The 17,990-nt window shown below is 39.2% G+C and overlaps 1 protein-coding gene across 3 annotated transcripts in view; it reads right to left on the reverse strand.

Moving 5' to 3' along the window:
* RASGEF1B (RasGEF domain family member 1B) overlaps positions 1-17,990 on the reverse strand; it is a 615,892-nt gene that overhangs the window by 539,264 nt on the left and 58,638 nt on the right. The gene's annotated exons all lie outside the window — the stretch shown is intronic.

Consider the following 17,990-nt stretch of genomic DNA (forward strand, 5'->3'; position numbering starts at 1 on the left):
AACCTAGATGGGGGAAACTTATGTCTTTATCCACATCACAAGCTCTAACTGCAATTTAGAATTTTCTTCAACTATGAATGTTGGCAACAAAACGTAATAGTACTAGAAGTACCTAAAACTTTATCCCCAATAGAAACACTGTAGATATATTCATAGACATTTCTGCTGTTGAAGATATCTTGAAATATCACTTACACTTATTTAGAACATTTGGTCATTGTTAGATTTTGTAGTTTCATGTGTTAATAAACAAACATCTATATTACTTAATCCCAGTTTCATATTTTTAGTATTTTCATAACCATATTTCAATATAATCAGTTTCCTTTGTAATTCTGTGTTCTATTTTTATATTTATTAATATTATTTTGAAAATTGACCTGACAGTTTTCCAGACTGCCCAAAGCGGGCTCGAGGGGGTTCATGGAAAAACAAAATAGATGTTTATATGCTGGCTATTTTCTATGTGCCCTCACCACGGCTGACCCTGCATCCCTGCCCCTCAGGCCATGCACACACTATGCTTCCCTGCCTTGCTCTGTGCCCCAGGAGTGTGACCCTGATGGAATCATCACCTGAGCTTCCTTGCCCCTTGGCTCCAGCTTCTGGTTAGGAGTGGCCCTGGGGAGAATGGCAGTTGGACGGATTTCCCCTCTTATCCCTACCTCACTGGACTTCCAGTAGAAAGCTACGTTTCTACAGCTCTCTTTCTCAGTGACGTCTCTCTCGAGGCATCAACAGCTCTGTTCCTGTGCCTTGCCATTCTTGCTGTCACCAGTGCCTAGGTATTTTACTTCCTGTTGGTTCTTAAATTCACCCACACTGCTGGAAATTGTCCCTTCATTAAACTCTTCCCAGTTAAATCTTCGAAAAACAACATCTGGTCTGGACAATCTGATTCCATTTACACCGGGATCACCTGATTTGTGAACTAAACCAGCAAGGATATGGTCACATTCTCTTCTGGGGCAGAGTAGAATGTGTGTGTGTGTGCGTGTGTGTACACTCACATGTATTTGTGCTGGGATTGGGTGGAAGATATCAGAGTCAGTGCCCAGGGCCCCGTGAACAATACTATCTTGAAAAACTCTAAGATTTTCAACTCACAGCCTAAGAAGGGAAGCCGAGCTGTTGAGAAAAGGTCATCCCTGACCTGCATGTGTAAACAGCCACAGGAAGGAGCTAGGGGAAGTCTGGAGTAAGCAGGAGACAAGATTCTTAAGAGAGGGAGCAGCATTTTCCCAGGCTCAAACACAGGGGAGCTGCTGTCCAAGGTCTTCCTGCACCTGTCACGTGTTAACATCACCTGGAACAAACCCAGGCAGCAGAAGGAAGCATAAAGGAAGCTGTTCTTTGAGAATGTAAAAGATGAGAGATGGTCTGCTTGAAGGAGAACCACCGCTGGAGAGAAGCACAGTCCAACATTCCTTGCACATGCCAGATACGCTCCTAGGTATCTCTGATTTCCTAAGGCTTAACTGACAGGAAAAAAGAAACTAGATAAAGTCCTGCTTACAAAGATCATTTCTCCTAAGATATTTCTAGGCATTTGTCCTCCCCTCTAATTCCCCAGGACAACACTGGCTGACAGCCCTCTGATATGGAAGAATGAGCGGAGGAAACTGGGCAGGCAGGGAAGGAAGAAAGAAAGGAAGCCTGCCAGGAGCACACTTCCATATATCAGTGTGAGCTCAAGATAAATAATCCCAGCCAGCCCATGCAGCTATCAAACCAAAGGGCATGTTGCAGGTAGCAAGATAAATCGCTATTGTCAAGGATGTCTTTGTTTGTTCCCGACAACCTCTTACTATATCTCCCTCTCCTGACAAAGCAACCCCAGGAATAGGTTTCTAATATGCATTGGCCTCTGGAAATGATAGTGCTTTTAGGGAGAGAAAAATGAGCTTGAGCTCCTGGGTCCAGTAGCCAATATACAATTGGCTGTGGGGACTACTCACTAAATACAGGTTAGAAGCAAAATCTATTGTAAACAATAGCTACAAGCTGTTTTCACCAAAGGTCATTCTATCAATCCAGCCTAGCAAATCTGAATTACTGATGTTCCATCAACTGGCTCATACCATGAATCTTACCCACATTGGCCTTTCATGGAATTCCTCCTGACTCCACCATAGGGATCATATTCACTGACAACGGAAGAGCTCCACGTAGAAAAGATTACAAGAAAAATAAGTGGTCAGTTTTTAAATCTAAACATAAATTGTTTTAAAATATTTCCAGAAATTTCAGAAATTAGACAAACTCTTCATTGGGGGTAATAATTACAACTACATTTGTTAAAACTTTCCAGGTATGTCCATCAAGATTTCATCTAGGTAATTTGGAGAAGGGAGTCTCAAATTATCTCTGCACCAGACTCTCTCTTGTATACCACCATTTCAAGGTTTACTTGGGGTTTCTCATCGTGTCTGAAGCAACAGAAAGCAAAAGTAACACTCCAGACTTCATAATGGGCAGCTTCAGGAACACAGGACCAGGCTTTAGCACTGATCACCCTCCAGGAATGAACAAAAAGCTGGCTGAATTCCTATAACACTAAGCAAAATTTACCCTGTTTATATGCCCATTTTCCCTCTCTCCCTCCCTCCCTCCCTCTCTCTCTCTCTCTGTACTTATTTTTCCTTTTCACACACAACAGTAAAGGTCAGAAAAAGTTAAGAATCTTTTTCTCTTTATTTAAATGCAACAGGAACTTAAGTTACTGCATTATCACAAAGCAAGATATCTATCTGCTTTTGGTAGAAGCTTCCTTGCCTTTGTATAAAGATAGTCCCTGGGAGTCCAAATGGAGCTGTGCCTTTCCTATCTTGAAAGCCCAAGTCCCTCAACCTCTCTTTTGCACATCAGTAAGAGTTAGCATGGTGAAGGGATTAAGAAAATGCAACTGGTCTGTCTGAGTTTCCAACCTGGCCCTATCTACAACTGACCATGGGACCTTGGGTAAGTTATTTAATTTCTTTGTGCCTCAGTTTCCCATCTGTGAAACGGAAATAACAGTTTTGTTATAAGAATGAATGTATAAAGCACATGGAATAGTGCCCTCTACATAGTAAGTGTTAGTATTTTTTAAATAAACAAACATAACAAACAGGTCAAGCCACCTCTCACCCACGTCCAGCTCTATTCTCATGTCGCCAGTAGCTCTTATTCTGGAGTGTCTCCCTGTGCTTGGCTGTGCCCATCCTGGCCACCTTCTGTACTCCTTTGTGATGAGGATTCTAGAGAATACTGTACTGTTAGATTCAGATCCTCACACATCTCTTTACTTCATAACTAATGCATACTCATCCATCGAGTCCCCTCTTACATGTCTCTTCCTCCTGGAGTCTTTGAGCAATCAAGTCTCCCTCTTACATGCTCCCACAGCACAGTGTTTTTCCTCCCCTCGTTCATTAATTCGTCCATTCAACAGAAAATCGTAGAAGGCACTGTGCTAGGTTTTGAGAGCTTATATTCTAGAGAGAAACACATAGGAGGCCTTGATAACTTTTTGATGAATGGATGTATATGAATGACTCACCCAGATATCTGATCCTTAGCATTTCCTCCCCACTGGAACAGATAAGAAACTGTGCATATTACTAAAGAATTCTGACTTTAGCCTACAGCAAGAGGATGTGCGGGGGTTACCCCCGTCCCACTCTGGACCCAATTGACATGGAGTTCCTTCTGAACTGCGGCACTTACTCTGCAGCCAAAGATCAAGCAAAAGTTAGTTTTAAAAATAAAGTATATTTTTCATTTCATAAAGAAAAATTACCCCATTGACTCTTTTGCTCCAATCAACTGCATAATTTGGCAAATTTTCATTCACTAATTGAGACACACACATAGACACCATGGTGCTCTAGGTCTTTCTCATAGATTGTATAGCCACCAGTTCTCAATTTATCTTCCTTTGAATATGATCATTTTTCAAGTGACTCAGCATAAGCCTTAAAGAATATTCAATATAGCCATCATTCAGTTCCTTAATGAGATATAGAACATAGGACATTGAATTCACAGATTTGGAAAATTGCAAGACAGAAAATTTTAAATGTGAAAGAAAAACTATTTTTTAAGCATTAAAAATCTTTGTAAAGCAAGGAAGCTGAAAGCAGAGCCTGAAGGCCTCAGGCAAAGGCATTTGGCTTGCCATTGTGTTCAGCCAGAATTCAGGGACAGCAGGGTAATCAGCAGAGATAAACAAAAGCAGGTCAGGGGAGAGCAACAGGGTGGGAATTGGGAAAAAGCATTGGGTTTTAAGTCAGAAAGCCTGGATTTCATTAACAGTCTTGATTTTCCTTCTATTAGCTAAGTGATTTTGAGAATAATTTATCCTCTCCAGCCTCAGTTTCCATATGTATCAAATGGAAATAATATTAGTTTCTGCCCAAGCTATCTCTTAAATTTGACACTAGGATCAAATCAGTCACGGGGTATATAAACTCTCAGCAGAGAGCCTGATATACAGTGAAACTCAATAAAATGTTTTGGGTATATTTTTAAATTAGAACAAAATAAATCACTGACCCAAGTGATCAGCTTGTGTGTTTCTAATTTGGACTATGATGAAATATACCAGTTCTAAGATTTTACCATCATGTTTTAAATCAATAACAATGATGGCAGCTAACACTTACTGAGCATTTATAAAGGAGATCCCAGGAACTATACTAAGTGCTTTACAGATGCATGTATTCCTCACATTTTTCCTGAGGTAGGTCTATTATTATAGATGAGGAAATGAGAGTGTAGGGGAGTTCGGCCACATTCCCAAAGTCTTATAGCTAACAAGCAATGGAAACATTTCTTATTATTTAAAAAGCAAAGTGGAAAATTTGATCAGGAGGGGAAAGATATGAAAAATATTCAAATTAATTTGAGGACATATATCCTTTCTCCTCTCATCACATCTCCTACCAAAGAGAGGAGCATGCCCCTCCCAGGGCTGTTATTTTCCTTCCATCCCTGCTACTTTAAGGCTTCTCCCACTGTTGCAGGGCCCTGAATTCCAGGCACCAGCCTTGACAGTGCTTGCAGAGTCAGTCGGTGCCCTGAAAAAGGTGCTCAGTTCAGTATATGCTTTTTAGATCTTAAAGAGATTTCTCAAAAAATACTTTATTGATAGATAATATGTATACATATTTATGGGGTACATATGATATTTTGATACATGCATAGAATGTGTAATGATCAAGCTGGGGTATTTAGGATATCCATCACCTTGAACATTTATCATTTCTTTGTGTTGGGATCATTTTAAATCTTCCAGCTACTTTGAAATATACAATATATACAATATGTTAACTACTATGCTATTGAACACTAGAACTTATTCCTTCTATCTGACTGTATGTTTATACTCATTAACCAACCTCACTTCACCACCTCCACACATATAAATGCCCTTCCCAGCCTCTGGTAACTATCACTTTATTCTCTACCTCCATGAGATCAATGTTTTTAGCTCCCCCATAGGAAAACATGTGATATTTGTCTTTCTGTGCCTGACTTATTTCACTTAATATAATGACCTCTAGTTATACCCATGTTGCTGCAAATGACAGGGTTTCATTCTTTTCTATGAATGAATTGTGTATAAGTACCACATTTTCTTTATCCATTCATCTGTCCATGGACACTTAGGTTGATTCCCCATCTTTGAGAATAGTGCTGCAATAAACATGGGGCTACAGGTATCCCTTTAATATGCTGATTTCCTTTCCTTTGGATAAATACCCAGTAGTGGGATTGCTGGATCATATGGTGATCCTATTTTTAGCTTTTTGAGAAATCTCCATACTCTAAAAACATATTTTTATCAAGAAGACAATACACCTGTGATTCTGGCTGACAGATTTTTTATTTTTTCATTTTCAGAAAATGAATGAGTGCTCTGATACTATGCACATGTCATACATTCTACAACTAACCTGCATGCCTCCCAGTGCTGGTTCCTCTGCTTCTGAGCTATGTGACACGTTGGTGGGCAGGCCACTTCCTCTCTTAAGGCTTCACTGTCCTCATCTGCATTATGGGTGCAATACAATACCCACCTCATTAGGTTGTTGCAAGACATAAATAAATAAATAAATAGTAGAAGAACAGAGTGACCATGGTAAACCAATCAATAAATATCAGCTACTGTTATTATTCATAGAAACCCAAGGGACTTAATATAAAGGTGCCGGAGAAAGGGTACTGAATGTAGAGACAGAGACCTGGGACCTAGGCCTAACTCTGCCACTTACAAGATTTATGACTTTAGAAACATTATAAATAAGAGGCCATGCTGACCCACAGACATGTTTTAATGGGCCAGCTCAGGGTTTTTCACATTTTCAGATCTAAGCACTTTCAGACCAGGCAGTTTCTTTCTGATTATCTCCCACTCCCTATTGTCTCATAACTGATGATAGGGTTTGAGTTTGCAACACTGATCACCCTCCATGGGTTTCACCTCCGACCATGAAAACAGGAAGAACACCTGCTCTTCCACTTAGCAAAATTGTCATTTGGCTAAAATGAGATTATGTATGTAAAAGTACTTCATCATCATAAAGCACTAAAACAAATGGGGCTGCTTATTTAAAATGCAGGACATTTTAAGCCTTACATTTGTATATTGCAGAAAATAGTCTTGAAGGTACATGAAAGCTGGTGGGTGCTGCAGTTGTTTTTAAACAGTTCTTAGTGCCAATTTTGTTCAAGCAATATATCCATCCCAATAAACCTTTCAGGGAGGAGCCCAGGGAACATGTCTTAATCATTCACAATTAGGGAATTAATTCATCTAGATGCCTCAGAGTAGGAAAATCCCATCTATCGCTTAGAGAAATATCCTCTGAGAGCAGGTAAGTAAAGCTCCCCAATGAATTGCAAAGGCATTGAGACCTCTTTACTCACCCCCAGGTTCACCAGAAGCTTTCTCACTCTTTGTTTGACTTTATCCTAGTGTTTTCTTCTCTCAAGTTCATGGATAACATTTTGGGACCTGAAGAGACCATCCAAATACTAAAAAAATCATTTTGTCTCTGATTATAGATTCCATTTCTCCCTGAAATGAGCACCATGTCACAAGATCAGTCACACTAATTACTATTATAGTATTAAAATACTATTATAGTATTAAAAGGCTATGGGTCTAAAATGTAATATGGATGTCTCACAGAGTTTCCTAACAACTACACAACAGTGTCACATAAAATTGGTATTGCCATGGAAAAAACAACAAACTCTAATGATGGGTTTTAGTGCATCATTAACAACCTCAGGCTGAGCAGCTATAGCAAGAATACTGTGGAATGGATGGTTTAAGTAACAGACACTTACTTCTCACAGTTCTAGAGGCTGGGAGGTCTAAGATCAAGGTAATGGCAGATTCTATATCAGGTGAGGGTCCTCTCCCCGGTTTGCAGAGAGCTGCCTCTTGCCATACCCTTGTTCTGGCCACTTCCTGTTCTCATAAGGGCGCTAATCCCCATCATTGGGTCACAATCTCCTCTAAACCTAATTACTTCCCAAAGGCCCATTTCCAAATATCATCACAGTAGAGATTAGGGCTTTCAATATGAATTTTGGGGGAACTCACACATTTGGTCCATAGCAGACAAGTTGCTTCCCTCTGTGAACCTGTTTCTCAACTACAAATAATAATGATTATAACAACAGCTGTCATTTAGCAACCCTATGATGTGTCAGGCACTATCTATTAACAGGTACCTTTACCTGTATTTTTTCATTAAACCCTCACTCAGAACTGTGCAAGGTAAGTATTAATATCCTCACTTCGGAGGTAAAGAAACAAGCTTTATGAATTTAAGTAACATGCTCAGGGAAACACAGTAGGACCAAAATCATGGGTGTGATACTGTCATGGGGAAGATGCTATCCAATCTGCTTGCCTCCCTAAACTGTTGTGAAGCTAAAATGAGATTGTGTTTGTAAAAACATTTTACTAAAATGGAAAAGCACCATAAATGTGAAATGTATATCCATTTGGAAGTGACAGGTAATGAGCACAACATTTCAGTGCTACAATTAATTAATTCAGTCAGTCCAAATCAAATACCTAGACTCCGACAAAGGAACAGCCCTAGATTTTCAGATTATTACACTGAGTCTATTTCTGCAATGTTAATGAAGCAGCTCTCCATCTTCAGCAAAATTTCCCCTTTTATCATACTTCAATAGGGTAAGCAATAGAAATTCAAGAAGGATATGGAACTCCAAAAGACCCAAAATAACCAAAGCAACTTTGAGCAAATAACAAAGCTGCCAGCATCACACTTTTTGACAATTCCTTACAAAGCTACAGTAATCAAAATGATACAGTGCTGGCATAAAAAACACACATATAGACCAATGCAGCAGAATAGAGAACCCAGAAATAAACAGATGCATTTACAGTCAACTGATCTTCAACATGAATTCCAAGAACACACAATAGGGAAATGATTGTCTTTTCAAAAAAAAAAAGAGAAAGAAAAGAAATCGAACCCCATCTCACACCATACACAAAAATCAACTCAAAATGAATTGAAGACTTAACCATAAAACTTAAAACTATAAGCTGAAAACTTAGAGAAAAACCTTCTTGATGTTGTTCTTAGCAATAATATTTTGAATATGCACCAAAAGCACAGGCAACAAAAGCAAAAATAGACAAATGGGGAAAGCTTCAGCACTGCAAATGAAACAATTAACGAAATGAAAAGGTGACCCATAGGATGGGAAAAATATTTGCAAACCACGTATCTGATAGAAGATTAATATTCAATACATATAAGGAACTCATACAACTCAGTATCAAAAATACAAAAACCTAATTTAAAAATGGGCAAAAGACATAAATAGATCCTTCTCTAAAAAAAAGAAAAATTCAGATGTTCCACAGGCATACGAAGAAAAGGTGCTCAATATCTCTAACCATCAGCGAAATGCAAATCAAAGCCACAAGCTATCACCTCACACCTATCAGGATGTCTATTATCAAAAAGACAAAAGAAAAGTGTTGGTAAAGATGTGGAGAAAAAGAAACCTTTGTGCACTGTTGGTGGGAATGTAAATTAGCACAGCCATTGTGAAAAACAGTATGAAGCTTCCTCAAAAAAATCAAACATAGACTACCAAATGATCCAGCAACCTCACCTCTGGGTATATATCCAAAGGAAATGAAATCGCTGTGTCAAAGAGATATCTGCACTCCCATGCTCACTGCAGCAGTATTCACAACAGCCAAGACACAGAAACAATCTCAATGTCTTTTGATGGATGAATGGGTAAAGAAAATGTAGTATACATACATTTGTATGTTTATTTATTTATACAGTGGAATATCATTCAGCCTTAAAAAAGAAGAAAATCCTGCCATTTGCGATCACATGAATGGAGCTGGAGGATTTATGCTAAGTGAAATTAAAAAGGCACAGAAAGAGAAGAGAAGAAAGAGGGGCTAGGGGACAAGGGGAAATAGTGTGAAGTTGGTCAAAGAGTACAAAGTTTGAGTCAAACAGGAGGAATAAGTTCTGGAGGTCTAATATACAACACAGGGACAATAGTTAAAAATACCGTAGTGCGTACTTGAAATTTGCTAAAAGGAGAGATCTTAAATTTTCTTGACACACACCCACACAAATGGTAACTACATGGTAACTAGATGTGATATAAATGTTAATTAGCTAGAGTGTGGTGATCATTTTATAATGTATATGTATATCAAAACATCAAGTTGTATATCATATATAAATTATATATATGATATCTAAAAGATACACGATATATATCATGATATAGCATATATAGAAATGATAGGTATACATATATGCCACTCTGGTCTACACTGTGCATTTCATGGCTTATCCCTTCATTCAACACTGTTTTAAAAACAGAAAAAGAAATCCTTGTCATTATGGAGCTTACATTCTAGTTAGAGAGAGCAAGTTAAAAAAAAAGTAAAAAAAATCATTTATGTATCATTTATATATCATATATATCATTTACATATGATATATATGATAAACTGATATATATATCATTTTATGTGTCTGTGATAGCTCAATAAAGGTATTAAAAAATAAAAATAAATAATAAATAAACCCAAAAATGATAAGGAAGGTGGATTCTATGGCTACCCAGAAAAAAGGTGGTAGGTATGTAGTAGAGTTCTTCAGCATAGGAACAGAAGCAGCACTCACTGTATCACAAAATTAACCCAGCCACCAACACTCTCCTCTACATATATGTATGTTGGGTGTTTGGGGTATTTTTTTACTTATTGTTTTTTTAACTTGCTGTCTCCAACTAGAATGTAAGCCCCATAAGGACAAGGATTTCTTTTCCTGTTTTTAGAACAGTGTTGAATGAAGGAATAAGCCATGAAATGCACAAGCAGTGGAGACCAGAGTGGCAGAAAGACCAAGAGGAAAGTCCAGAGCACAGACATCACAGTGAGATTGAGAGCCAATACCAGGAGATTTAGAGCAATGTAAAGAAATAGAGTGAAAACTGAAATGCACAGTGTCTAGGCCTCAGTGATGAACCAGTCCTCGCTGAAGCCAGGGTGGAGCCATGGAAGTGGGTTGCACTTCTCACAATCCACAGATGTTTGTACTGCTGTACCACAGTACTGTGTAAAACACCTTACTGAGAAGACAAGTCAGTGTAGTGCATTAAAATGGATACGGTATGCTCAAAGATGGCTTCTACTGAGATGTGGCTTAGAAATTAGAGAACATGAATTTGGACACACTGCAGAGACGGCCCCTGGAGGTAGAGTTTTTCCATCTGGGAGTCTGTGAATAATCACTGAACCATGATGGCAGGTGCACATCAAGAACGAACCAGTCTTTGAAACAATGGTACAAACCTCTCCTCTATGACCCAGAGCCATGACACTTTTCCAGGCTCCTGTAGGGAGACCGGAGCCATCAGCATGAGAGGTCTACCAGAAAGGTCCCCTCATTCAATCTGGCCTTTCCACACACCAGACCAAGAAACTCTCTCATCCTCTTCTCCAAACTTCTACCATGTCATCCTTCCTCCCAGTCCCTCTGAATAAGAGATACTGCAGAGGAAATGAGTAATAAAATGAACAGAGCACTTCATCAAGATCAATTACATGGCTCAGTCCTATAAGGTGTCCTATACCTTGTGACAGGACACAAACAAAAAACTAATGAAAATTACCTTTGGCTTATTACACTTGCAATGCAGCACAAAGCACTGCTCTTTGAGCCTTCTCGCTCTGTCTAGAAAGGTAACTTTACATATTTTTTGCCATCCAGGGCATCTGCCATGAAAATACTACAAAATATAGTTTATCACTGGCTTTATAAAAGCTCTGGGATAGGAACAATTAAAGCCATCTATGCTGCTGGGGACGTTCCATTTTACATCAACAAATGTTATGTCATCTGTAACCATTCCAATTTCCATTTAAGAACGTCTAATTATTCGTATTGCTAGGGGGTGAATTCTGACTTGCTTGCTGATGGTTCCATTACCTCTTCCCCAACCGCCTTCACAGAAAAAGACAGAATGTAGGCTTTTGCGGAGGTGGGGCAGGGGGGTGGGTAAATAACCATATACAAACTGCAAGGTCAACTTCCCAGTATTGCAAAACTGGGTGCTATTTTCCATAGTTCCAAATGGCCTCTTCAAAACCACATGAAATAAACCTATTTCACTTTTACACACATCACTGTTTCCCTGCAGGTTGTAGAAATGTATTTTCAGTTGGTCAGCAATTTTTCCATGTGACGGCAAAGTTTCCTTATTGTCCTACCACCAGGGCACCTCAGACTTGGATAAGGGGAAGGAGGAAGAAACACTGGAGAGTGTGGAAAGGGACAGGAAAGTTAGGAGATGAAGCCTGGTCTGTGGATCCCATAGGTGGCCTCTGCAGTCAGGGGGGTTGCACCTGCCAAGAACCCAAAGGTTACAGAGAGGCAGCTACATTGGCTGAAGAATCAGACAGATTATAGAATTCGCTTCCCAGGTTCCTGATGCATAAATTAACATCTCATTCCCTGCAATCATGGCAGTGGCTGGAAGACATGATTGATCTAACATTTGGTCTCCCTAGGAGGGATGTGTTAATTCTTTCTTCCAGCACTTTCCACTTCTTTATGAGCTCAGCTTTTTATCACAAAACAAGTATCTGGGATGAAGAGCTGGGACCATCAGGCAGCAGGCAACCTGCTGGGGTGGTTTCTCCACCTTCTGTCTGTACAGCAACACTTAACTGAAAAGGCAGGGTTAGTGATCCGGTAGTCAGTGGACTCAACAGCATCAGGAACCACAGCAGGTCCAGTTTCAAATCACTAACCCTCCTCACCTTTGAGGAATTTGTTAATATTTTTCTATGTAAAATTTTACATGCCTGAGCAAAGTGGCCTTACTTTGCAGGCACGGCTAAACTTAAACAAATTATTTTGGCTTATTCCTCTTGAAGTCACTAATTAACATTTGGTTTGTTTCTTTTCATAACATCATTCTTTAATCAACAAACATTTCCAAGAGCTTTTCTGTTATCAGATCTGATTTGCTGGCTTGTCCAAGAGTGATTCCACTAAGGTGTTTGATAGAGAAGGGAGGGGCTTCCTGCAGGGCAGAGAAGGCTTTTCTAGGAGCCCACCACAGAGGGTATCTTTTCATGCACAAGGACTTTATATGGATGAGCTGCAGCCTGAGTAATACCATCATGTCACTGCAGTAAAACCTACACCATGGCTTCTCAGAGGTTACAGGAGGGCTTTGTAGTCGGTGCAAAGTAAACCCTCAATACATTTTAGCCAGCAACTGAGAGAGAACTGTATGTGTGAAATGCAAACTGGTTTCCTTTTTCAGAAGAGAGGAGGAGAGGAAGTAATTGAAGAAATTCTTGCTGTGCTTTTGGCTTATCAAAAAAGGTAGATCACTTTGTGAGAGACTAAAGGAGTTAGAAGCAAGAGTGATGTTTTTGCCTCTTCTAATGAGGGCTAAGACTCAGGGAGAAAATGACACGAGAGGTATTGAAGAAATTGTTTTTGTAAACTGAGGTTTACAATACTAGATGCATATTCTACAGGGTTAGCTAGAATATGCTCTTCCATGCAGCAAATATATATCAAGTCCCTGCTATGTTCCAGGCACTGAAGAAATGCATTTCATAAAAACTGTGAAGAATAGGCTTGCCTGGAGCTAACACTTAAGACTCATGTACAAAACAAGCATGCAGAGCAATGGTGTCTGGGAAAAAGCGAATTGGTTTAAGAAACTGGAGGTAGGAGCACTCAGAGGGTGGAGGCAAGGAGCAATGGCAACCGTGTTCAATGGTGTGAAGAGCTGTTCTAAGAGATTCGATTAGTTTTGTATGGCCCTTAAGTATAGGACCCACGGGTGAAAGTGTTGAGGAGGCAGAGTTTGAGTCTCAATGGAAATAAGAACCTTCAAACTACTATTAACTGAAGCTTTGAGTGCTAATGACTTTCTCATCACAGAAGGTGATCAAGCAGGAGTTGAACAGATACTTGTCCTGGATGTTAAAGTGGAAATTCAAGCAACACAACAGAAGGTGAATAAATTTAAGGTCCTTTATGATCCTTATAGTCCATGAGATTCTGAAAGAAGGAATCCTTGTGCTTCTTATGTCAGTTCTAGAGACAACTCTTTCTTCATCTTCTATTAAACTCATTTAATTTTAATAATGAATGTATTATTAATCGTATAATTTGTTTTATCTCCTAACATTTTTGCTGTTATTCATATTTTATGACCTAACATTTATGCTATGCCCTAACATTTTTGAAGTGTTTGATTCACTTCTGTTTATCTTATTTTATAAATGAGAAAACTGAGAACATTTGGGTTAAACAACAATCAAGGCAGTGTTTATACTATACTAATAATGCTTTGTTTCTCAAGCTTTATGGTAACCATAGATGACTATTCTGTCTATCTCTGTATCTGTTTAATGGGAAGGCTGCAACTGAATTAAAAACAAAGAAAAACAGCTAACATTAGAATGCCTAGAGTCTGACTTTCTAGACTCTGACTTTCTACCTTAGAGCCCATAACTTATACAGTATCCATATGTAAGATTAATAATATATAATCTAAGTTAAAGAATTTTTCACTTGACTTCTAGACATTTGACTTCATTAAAAATGTCATAATTACTACTCAAATTGGCATCAGACTCATCCACAGTTTTCAGTGCCCCTCTCTTGGCTTAGTGACTATGCCTACTTCCCCCTTCTCTTCCCCAAACCACCCGAGGTATCACTAAATGAAAGCAAACAACTGTCCAATCTCAAATACAATCGAATATACCATCCTCAAGTTGCCCTGTTTTTGTCTTTCTCTCCCTTTCACCATGATTCACATAAACCCCTTCAATGCATGCATATACCCACCACACAACCCCCACCGCCCCTACACACACCCCTCTGGAAAATTCATTGCCTGATTCCTAGAGGCTCTGAGCACCAGCAAATTGCACAGCATCAGAAAATCACACACACACATACACAGTAGGCTGTGAAAAAGAATTTCCCCTCCAATTTGATGAGATGACCACCCAGAATCAGAATAACACTTATTTGAGACATTTCAAACACACCAGACAAAGCACTAGAGATTATAATGTACAGATCAATTCTCCCCTAGCAAAGAAATGGACTATGTGATTTAATGTACCTTTCCCATTGTTAATTTCTATGATCTTGAGATTAATTTGAATGCAGATGGAATCCATTTGAATAATGGCTCAAGAAAAGAACTTGGTTGCTAATTCAATAGGTGCCATGGTGTGAAAAATTATTGTCATGATTATAGTAACTGAAACTGAGCTTGTAAAAATATTTTTGCAGAATATTAATCAGTTCCGTAGTGACTAGGGCCACACACACTTACATACAACACAGCAGGCTTTTATCATGAATTCATATTTTTCTTAAGCTAATAGTGCCGAGATACTATTGGATTAGGATTGTCTTTGTACATCTCACTGTGATTTGTCATGGTTGTGTAAGAGATACGAGATAAATAAGAATATTTAAATATCCAAATAAGAATATCAGTTAGGATTGAAAGGTCACTGAGAGCTAGAACAGACACTTAAAACTATCATATTGAAGAACACGGCAGGGATGGGGGTGTGGTAGGGAGACATCTTCAATATTTGCATTCTGGATTTCTTGTGTCTTCAAAGACACAGGTTTGCTTCCTTGAATAGTATCTGTACATCAAAGGCTCATCTTGCCCTTGTCTATCAACTAAATTCCCTGACAGCTTGAGTAAAATGCTGTAACCCCTATGGCATATGCCTCAGTATGTGCACTTGCAGTTACATTATGGTATATGTTACCTTAGTGATAAAATAATAAATGATAAATACCTGCATATTCAATGAATAGAAATACTAAAAATGCAACACATCACAATGATTTTATATTTTGTTTGTTGGTTCATTTGTTGTTGTTGTTTTTTTTTTGAATAAAGAAAAAGTCAGAAAAGAATAAAGATGGACAAGAAACAGTTCATCTCCTACTTTCCAAAAACCAATTTAAAAATGTAGTAATAACATTCACACTTCATTGGGCATCTACTACATACTATGTAGTTTATGAGCATTGTCTTAGATCCTTATAAAAACATGTATGCAGGCATTGTTATCTTCGTTTTAGAGATGAAGAAACTGAGAATTAAAGAGGTTTATTACCTTGCCCAAAGAAGTCAGTGACATAGTAAACACACCATTTAACTCCAAAGTCCATGCTATTTCACTTGCACGTCTCAGCATCCAATATGAATATCTGAAGAGAGATGGCCCCTATTGAGAAATGGTGATTGGACTTGTATTTTTAGGGTTAATATTTTTAATTTGGACACAATTTTGCTCTCAAATTATTTTGCAATGCCAAGCTTAACTGGATAGACCTTAGAGAAAGAATATCACTTTTTTTTTTTTTTTTTTTTTTTTTTTTTTTTTTTTTTTTTTGAGACAGGGTCTCACTCTGTTACCTGGGCTGGAGTGCAGTGGTGCAATCTTGGCTCACTGCAACCTCCACCCTCCTGAGCTCAAGAGATCCTCCTACTTCAGCCTCCTCAGTAGCTGGGACCATAGGTGCACCACTACACCCAACTAATTTTTGTACTTTCTTGTTGAGATGGCGTTTCAGCATGTTGCCCAGGCTGGTCTTGAACTCCTGGGCTCAAGCAATCTACCCACCTCAGCCTCCCAAAGTGCTGAGATTACAGGCATGAGCCGCCATGACTGGTCAAGAATCATCATTTTGATCTTGCAAAACAGAAGACTGATAATGGTCTAATGTAAATCCTCCAGAGGCTAACTAGATTTTAACATATACCCTTATGGATTTAACTCAAAGGAGTTTCAGACAAAACTAACTATAGGAGTTTCAGACAAAACAAAAGGCACATTGAGGTGAGCAGGGGGTTTGCAGGAACATATCTGGGATTCTTGGTTTCTCATCCTAGAGAGGTTTTGAGAATTCACTACTGTGTTTCCTTTCTTTGGCCTCATAGGTGGCAGCCCAGACTCTTCCTCACATAGAGTTTTGTGTGAAACACATCCCACTGGGTGATTTCTCTCTAATTACTTACGACATATTGAGATCTGCAGTTTACTTCTTACCGGTGTTATCTACTTATACAATGACTATACGAGACTGAAGTGCAAGGACAGTCAGGATTTGGTCTCACAGAGATCTGCTTTGAGACACAATCCTCAGAAGTATTTTTCTTCTAAAGCACATGCCACATGTACCAGGAAGCAGCAGTCAATTAATTGTTTATCAAGTACCTAAGACACGTAAGACTCTGAGGAGAATACAGAGAAGCAGCAGGCCTGGTGTCTTCCCTTGAGAGCTTAAAATACAGTTGAGGATTTTAAAAGACAAGTAATAAGAGGGTAGGTGGCAGGTGATGGCTCTGGCCTGGTGCTAGGTCTCTGCAGTTTGGCCTGGATCTAGGCCAGGAATAAACGTACTATGAGGCAGAACGGGTTAAAGAAGCTGCCTCTGAAATAAGACCAACTCTGTAAAGTACTAAACAGTCCCTGGCACACAGCAGGTACCGAATGAAGACTGTTCTCCCTCTCTTCCCTCTTTGCCCTAATCACTTTAGGGAATAACATCAAGCTCTCCCTGTAGCTAATTCAGCTTCAACTTTCCTCCCCAGGCCCGATAAGATGACTTTTCTTTCTTCTTGAGTGCCAGTCCCTACTTGATAGCCCAGTTCTGGAACTCTGTCCTGTTCTCCATCTTGGTAACCTTCCCACATCCTGTTACCTTAGCAACTGAATGCTTCATGTCTTGCTTTTGCTTGTCACTCTCCAAAGGACTAGCATTTCAGGCTAGTTAGTGGCTAAGAACCCGCTCCAACAATGCTTATGAACTGTCCGACTGCTCTTCCAGATATTGCCTGCTCTGCAATTTCTTATCACCTAGATCTGCCTGCTATTTAAGTTGCCCAAATAGACCACAAGGATCAATTCATTTAAGTGTACTGGCTGCCTAGAGCACTTTGTTGAAAAGAAGTCCAACGGCATGTTCAGGTTCTAAAAATATATATATCATGATCAATTAATGATGGCTTTCAATGTTGTAGAAGGCTAGGGTTGGTGAGCACAAACGCTATATCCTTTCTATCCCTACATCATGGGCTACTTTAAATTTCCTCCTTACTAGGTACCATGTTTGCCGTGCCACGCTTACCGACTTCCCAGCACTCACAACTGAATATGTCCTTCTGATCCTACCACCAAATCCCAAATGAATCCAGATCCAAATGCAGGTGTCCTCCCTGGCTTCACCATCCTATCGTTGAAGAAATCACAGGCTTAGCAGCTTAGCACAATAAAAGTTATATAGTTCAGATTGGAGAGGTCAGTAAAATAGCAATAAGAGAATAGGACAATGAGGATAAGGGGAATTATGTTCAAAGATGTGGCAGCCAGAAAGTAAAAGTATAAGCAGTCC

This window comes from Macaca thibetana, chromosome 5, assembly GCF_024542745.1.
Source record: "Macaca thibetana thibetana isolate TM-01 chromosome 5, ASM2454274v1, whole genome shotgun sequence".
Classification (NCBI taxonomy): domain Eukaryota; kingdom Metazoa; phylum Chordata; class Mammalia; order Primates; family Cercopithecidae; genus Macaca; species Macaca thibetana.